General features: G+C 43.7%; 4 non-coding genes across 4 annotated transcripts; 3 read left to right on the top strand and 1 right to left on the bottom strand.

Moving 5' to 3' along the window:
- The first annotated feature begins 2,857 nt into the window (after nucleotides 1-2,857).
- Nucleotides 2,858-2,930, top strand: TRNAT-UGU (transfer RNA threonine (anticodon UGU)). The gene has a single exon. It is a non-coding gene; the product is annotated as a tRNA-Thr (tRNA).
- A 699-nt stretch (nucleotides 2,931-3,629) lies between these two features.
- On the top strand, nucleotides 3,630-3,701 carry TRNAP-UGG (transfer RNA proline (anticodon UGG)). Its single transcript has one exon. It is a non-coding gene; the product is annotated as a tRNA-Pro (tRNA).
- Nucleotides 3,702-4,353: 652 nt separating this feature from the next.
- Nucleotides 4,354-4,426, top strand: TRNAV-AAC (transfer RNA valine (anticodon AAC)). Its single transcript has one exon. It is a non-coding gene; the product is annotated as a tRNA-Val (tRNA).
- A 265-nt stretch (nucleotides 4,427-4,691) lies between these two features.
- TRNAL-AAG (transfer RNA leucine (anticodon AAG)) lies at nucleotides 4,692-4,773 on the bottom strand. The gene has a single exon. It is a non-coding gene; the product is annotated as a tRNA-Leu (tRNA).
- Between the last annotated feature and the right edge of the window lie 2,171 nt (nucleotides 4,774-6,944).

Below are 6,944 nucleotides of genomic sequence, written 5' to 3'. Positions count from 1 at the left end.
ATTGATTTTTTTTGACGGGGGGGGGGGGAAGCTGCCCCTTCCCACCCCTACTTGGCTGCGCATTATTTCTTTTTAATTTATTTAATTGATTTATTACCCTGACCTTCACCATAAGGTTTCAGAACAGGCATCAATTTCAAAATGCAGCATTAAAAACAGTTTAAAACAAATGAACAAACAAATGCTGCCTTTCAGGCTAGGGAAAGCCCTATTTTAGGATGCGAGGACAGCATCTAATTAAAATATGGCCTACATTAGAAAGCATTGGGCATAAATTGGTCTGAGTGGAAACACACAGTGCTTTGGTATGCTAAGTTCCTGTTAAGTTGTGGGCGAACATATCAGACGACACAGCGATTCTTTAGACAGCTCTTGTTTATTCACAGGCCAGAACAGAACTGAGCTGAAGGGTTCGGCCAACCTGCTTATATAGAGTTCAGCTACAAGGCAACAGTAACAACTTTCTGTAACTATCCAATCACTGAATGTCACTTTCAATTCCTTATTTGCATATGTGGACCTGAGTGAAAACTATCTACAGTATCCCCCTGCTGGCCCAGGGTGAGAACTTCAGTACATAACAGTTCCTTCATTGCTCCTTTTCACATCCAACTACTGCAGAGGCAGGAAGTCCCCCAAGTGGAGAAATCTCTCTGTAGATGTCTTAGTAACCATACATGGGAACTAAGGCTGTGTGCACACCATAAAGTACATTTGCCCCGCAAAAATCTTGGAAACTGAAATATGTTAAGGGTGATGGGAACTGAGCATTGACATTTGGAACAAGTTTACGTATACAGAATATAGTAGGTTATTAATAATCATATATGTATTAGGATAATGATAGTACTTATATATCTATATAATAATGTATGGTAGTGTAACTGATTATATTTAGTGGACCACATTATTTAGTTTTTCTTATTATATTTTTACTTTTTTGCGCTTTCCTCTCTTTTTCTCATTATTTTCTATAACTGATTTTTTATATAATAATAATAATAATAATAATAATAATAATAATAATAATAAATTATTATTATTATTATTATTATTATTATTATTATTATTATTATTATTATTTGCTGGGAACTATAGCTCAGAGGAAACAACAGTTTCCAGGAGTATTTGAGGGGGGAAATGTGCTTTGAATGTGCTTTTAAGCTATAGTGTGTACAGATTTGTACCTGATATGAGATGGTGCATAGTCAGAGACAAACCAAGGAGGGCGTTTGAAGATGACCTCAGTGCAGGGAAAACTATGGAGATAGGAAACCTGTCCATGACTCTGGACCCAAGCCATGAAGGAGTTTAAAGGTAAGCATCAGCATTTGGAACTACCCTGGAGATGGACTGGGAACTAGATGAGAAAAGACATTCCCAGCAGTCAAGGAAGCAATTTTGGGAAGTTGAGGCAGTCAAGGAAGACGTATTTTCCACAAACTGCCATTTCCAAACCTGTCTTCAAAAGCAGCCCCCGTATAAAGAATGGCAGTAGTCTAGGAGGTTACCAGAGCAGAGAATACTAAGGCTAGGTTACCAATCAATAATATTCACAGTAAATTGATCCTTTGATTAGATTTGATAGACTTGATTCATACACATCAGCATGTAGCCAGAATGCAACTATCAGTATAGGAGGGAGGTGTTATAGGAATTCTAAGATTTTTTTTATATCAGGAGGTATCTGCTGACTAGGGGAAAACCTCAGGTTTCCAGAAGACACAACAAAACAAAACTTTAGGGCACCTTTTCCCCAGACTGAGAGTCAAGGCCGGCTCAAGGAAAACATTGCTGGTTCAGGCCAATGATCTACCTATCAGGGGCGGACTTTGGTAATATGGTTGCCCTGAGCGAGGACAAAATTTGGCGCCCTCCCTACTAACTTTGAATATAAATATAGGTTGTTGTTGTTTAGTCGTTTAATCCTGTCCGACTCTTCGTGACCCCATGGACCAGAGCACGCCATGATCACTGCAGATGGTGACAGCAGCCACAAAATTAAAAGACGCCTGCTTCTTGGGAGAAAAGCAATGACAAACCTAGACAGCGTCTTAAAAAGCAGAGACATCACTTTGCCAACAAAGGTCCGTATAGTTAAAGCTATGGTATTCCCAGTAGTGATGCATGGAAGTGAGAGCTGGACCACAAAGAAGGCTGATCACCAAATAATTGATGCTTTTGAATTCTGGTGCTGGAGGAGACACTTGAGAGTCCCATGGACTGCAAGAAGATCAAACCTCTCCATTCTTAAGGAAATCAGCCCTGAGTGCTCACTGGAAGGACAGACCCTGAAGCTGAGGCTCCAATACTTTGGCCACCTCATGAGAAGAGAAGACTCCCTGGAAAAGACCCTGATGCTGGGAAAGATGGAGCGCACAAGGAGAAGGGGACGACAGAGGATGAGATGGTTGGACAGTGTTCTCGAAGCTACCAGCATAAGTTTGACCAAACTGCGGGAGGCAGTGGAGCCCTGTATAAAAAGAGATTTAAGCAGAGTGTGGCCTGCCTGACGTCACCCACGCCGGCTTGCGCGCCAGAACCAGACGCTTGTAATTACACGTTCCGGTCGGCAGATGGCACTGTTCTTGCACAATCTCCCCGCTTCTCTCCTCCCCGCCGCGAAGGCGAGCCTGTTTTGCTATTTCGCTGCCTTTTGAAGCCGCTGCCTGCAGCGATCAGGAGAAGGGCCGCCTGCAGGGTTTGAGCGAATTCCACTGCGGAGCTCGCCTGTAACAGCCAGCGAGCACGATTCAGCGTAGAAGCATAAATTAGCATTGCTTATTAAAGCAGGAACAGCAGCACGCAAGCGGCAAGGAGCTTTGTCTACAGGAAACAGCACCATGTTTAACATGTAGGCTCCATAGCTCAGGGGTTAGAGCACTGGTCTTGTAAACCAGGGGTCGCGAGTTCAAATCTCGCTGGGGCCTTACATTTTCCCCCACTTACATAAATCGCCATGAACAAGGCAATCCTTTTCCTGCATTGGTACATTGAAATCTCCTTTGCAATCGTGCGCTAAATGTTTTATTTAAATCGACAATGTTACGTGGATTATTGTAAAAAGTCTAACAAGCGATTTTAGGATTTTGTTACCACCCAATCTCAAATTAACATATCCTGAAATTTCCGGCTCAGATATCAAAATAAATGTGTTGCCTGATTTATATAAATTACCCCCTTTTTTTGCTGACATTAATTAAGGGTAAGGAGCTGCTTATAGATCCCAGACTAAACAGTTCAGTCCATTGCAAGTCTGCTCATATGTTACTTCCATATAAGCGTCAGCAGAAGTGCAGCCTCAGGTACCATTTCTGCAGTTATGACTGATGTACATACTATATATTAATTTATTGGGCAAAGCTGTAATACGAGAACTTTTAAGATTCCAGAGAGGACATATTATACCAGACCGCACCTCCATTCCGCACTCCCATTTATTACCGGTAACTGATTTGAAGAGCGGGGGGGAATAAATATAGGAAGATGAAAGTAAAAAAGTAGAGGTAGTAGCACAACGCGAATATTAAAAAACAGCAAAACAAGGAAGTGAATGGTGTGTGTACAGTCAGTACAGAAAGTTATCTGCGAGGTTCAAATACTTTACTGCGCTCAACTTTCTGCGAGGTGGCTCGTTGGTCTAGGGGTATGATTCTCGCTTTGGGTGCGAGAGGTCCCGGGTTCAAATCCCGGACGAGCCCGTTTTTTTTTGGTACGCAATTATAATTTGCGAATTTTAAAAGTATGTTTCTCTCGAAAATATATCTTCGGGTACGCACATGTGGTCTTTTTTACTTTTTTTTTAATAAGTGGTGCATGTTACAAACCACCTTCGTTTGCAGCAGATGTGTTTTTTCAAGAGAAAACATTCGTTTCAGAAAAGGGTCAAGTTACCATGTGGATTGTGTAATGTCTTTGACGGGGAGAAGTTTGTGATTGCCGTGAGAAAAACTCAGAAGGGCCCTCCCGCCACTTAAACCAAGGGTTGGGCACCCTGAATGAAACAAGAGGAAGACCAAGATCAAATGCAGATCTAAGGGTTTGATTCCTTTTTAGCACATAGTTCAGAACGCAATATTTTGGGTACAAAGTCTACTGCTGGACAAAGAAAGTGACTGTCGTGACCCAGCATCTAATTCCCAATTTTCTAGATTTTCTAACTTATATGATAACGGCATTCTGTACCCACAAAATGACTTTAACTTTCTTTTAAAAGTCACGAGGCACTCAGTTTTCACATCGTCATATCTACCGTAAATTCTGTGTGCAATCCTTAACTTTCCTAAAACAAAAAAATAAAACAGTGCTGCGATTAGGTTTAGGGAGCATTGAGGAAAGCGAGTGGGCGTGGAAGTTTCTGTAGTGTAGTGGTTATCACGCTCGCCTAACACGCGAAAGGTCCCCGGTTCGAAACCGGGCAGAAACAACGTGAAATTTTATTTTACACACAGCAATAGTAAGATATTAATTTAATAATGTGTTGCGGCCTGTGCAAGAGTAAATTCCCTGATTTCGTTTGCTTAAGCTAAAGCAAAGACTTGTTTTAAATGCTGACAACTGACTCAGTAACGACTCATTAATTAATTACTACCTTCAACACTGTAATTTAAAAGATGAGAGCAAAGTATACGCAAGGGATATTTTATGGGGAACGGTGACATCAACTCTCAAAAATATAAAACAAATTTTGCTGGCAGCGGTGGGATTCGAACCCACGCCCCCGAAGAGACTGGAGCCTTAATCCAGCGCCTTAGACCGCTCGGCCACGCTACCGTATAAACTCTTCCGCTCTCTGTCGAAGTCCATGTTCTACATACAATGACTAAAAAGATGTAAATTAGGACATCTAACTTAGTAGCAACTGCACTGTTATGGAGTTGTTTATCCCACCGCCGAAGTAGTTGTCCATTCAGCCCGAAAAACAGCAACAACAAAGAAATTCAGCTCAGAAGAAAAGAATGCACTGGAACTGTATTTTCTTTGATAATGGATGCAATTCACTGAATAAATGCAAACCATCATTAATAAATAAAAGGCTCCTGGGGGCCAAATGTGGCCCTCTACGTCTTTTGCTGTTCTCAGAACTCTCCCCAGGCTACAACCCTCAATGGCCTTGCTCCCCACCCCACCCCGCAGGTAGCTCTGCGAGGGAAACAGGGGTCTCCTAAAAGCGCTCAGCTCGCTTAACAAACTACATTTCCCAGAGTTCTTGGGGGAAGCCATACTGCTCATTCTGCAGATAGGGCCTAAGACGTGAACAGGTACGGGAGCAGGGATTATACACACCGGGATAAAGTTTTAGAATACACCTGCAACCAAACCGACCGTTCCACCAAAGCAGATTCAGAGCAGCCCAAGCTGTCTAGGAAGATAAATAAAAAGGGAAAAAGGTAAAAGGCGGATCTACACGGATCCTCGTGAATTCATATGATTTTTTCATTCAAATTAAATAAAACCACCATGATACTGTAGACCATGTCTTACTCTGTAGAAAGCATCAAAAAAATCACGCATCCACTGTTTTGGGGGGGCGCAGGGGCGCAAAAACATGGTTAAAAAACACGGATCCTCATGGATCCTCATGATTTTTGCGCTAGATCAGCCCAAACTCACTTTCAAATTACAAATCATGTCCAGGGGCACAACATCCACCACAGAAATCACGCATCCACGGCTTCCTGGCGAAACCGTGGCCCAAAAACGTGGTTTTCAAGAACGGATCTTCATGGATCCACACGCTTTCTGCATCGGGCCAACCCAAACTCACCGTCAAATCACATATCATAGTAAGGGGCACAGCCTACAACACAAAAAACTCGGATCCACACCTGCCTGGCCACGCCCTGGCCCAAAAACGTGGTTCCGAAGCACGGATCCTCATGAATCCTCATGATTTTTGCACTAGATCAGCCCAAACTCACCGTCAAATCACACATCATGTCCAGGGGCACAGCTTACACCACAAAAAACTCGGATCCACGGCTTCCTGGCCATTCCATGGCCCAAAAACGTGGTTCCAAAGCACGGATCCTCATGGATCCTCACGCTTTTTGCATTGGACCAACCCAAACTCACCGTCATATCACACATCATTCCCAGGGGCACAGCCTGCACCACAAAAAACTCGGATCCACGGTTATCTGGCAATGCCATGGCCCAAAAACGTGGTTCCAAAGCACGGATCCTCATGGATCCTCACACTTTTTGCATTGGGCCAACCCAAACTCACTGTCAAATTACACATCATGTCCAGGGGCACAGCATCCACCACAGAAATCACGGATCCACGGCTTCCTGGCCATACCGTGGCCCAAAAACATGGTTTTCAAGAACGGATCCTCATGGATCCTCACGCTTTTTGCATTGGGCCAACCCAAACTCACTGTCAAATCACACATCATGTCCAGGGGCACAGCTTACACCACAAAAAACTCGGATCCACGGCTTCCTGGCCACTCCATGGCCCAAAAACGTGGTTTTAAAGCACGGATCTTCATGGATCCTCACGCTTTTTGCATTGGGCCAACACAAAATCACTGTCAAATCACATATCATAGCCTGGGGCACAGCCTACACCCCAAAAAACTCGGATCCACACCTGCCTGGCCATACCGTGGCCCAAAAACGTGGTTCCGAAGCATGGATCCTCATGGATCCTCATGATTTTTGCACAAGACCAGCCCAAAGTCACTATCAGATCAAACATCATGGCCAGGGGCACAGCATCCACCACAAAAAACTCGGATCCACGGCTTCCTGGCCATACCGTGGCCCAAAAACGTGGTTCCGGACCACGGATCCTCATGGATCTTCACGCTTTTTGCATTGGACCACCCCAAACTCACTGTCAAATCACACATCATAGCCAGGAGCACAGCCTACACCACAAAAGTCACGGATCCATGACTTCCTGGTAAATCCATGGCCCGAAAATGTGGTTTTGA

Source organism: Podarcis muralis, chromosome 2 (genome assembly GCF_964188315.1).
Source record: "Podarcis muralis chromosome 2, rPodMur119.hap1.1, whole genome shotgun sequence".
NCBI classification, from domain to species: Eukaryota; Metazoa; Chordata; class Lepidosauria; order Squamata; family Lacertidae; genus Podarcis; species Podarcis muralis.
This window is presented reverse-complemented; position numbering and strand designations above follow the sequence as displayed.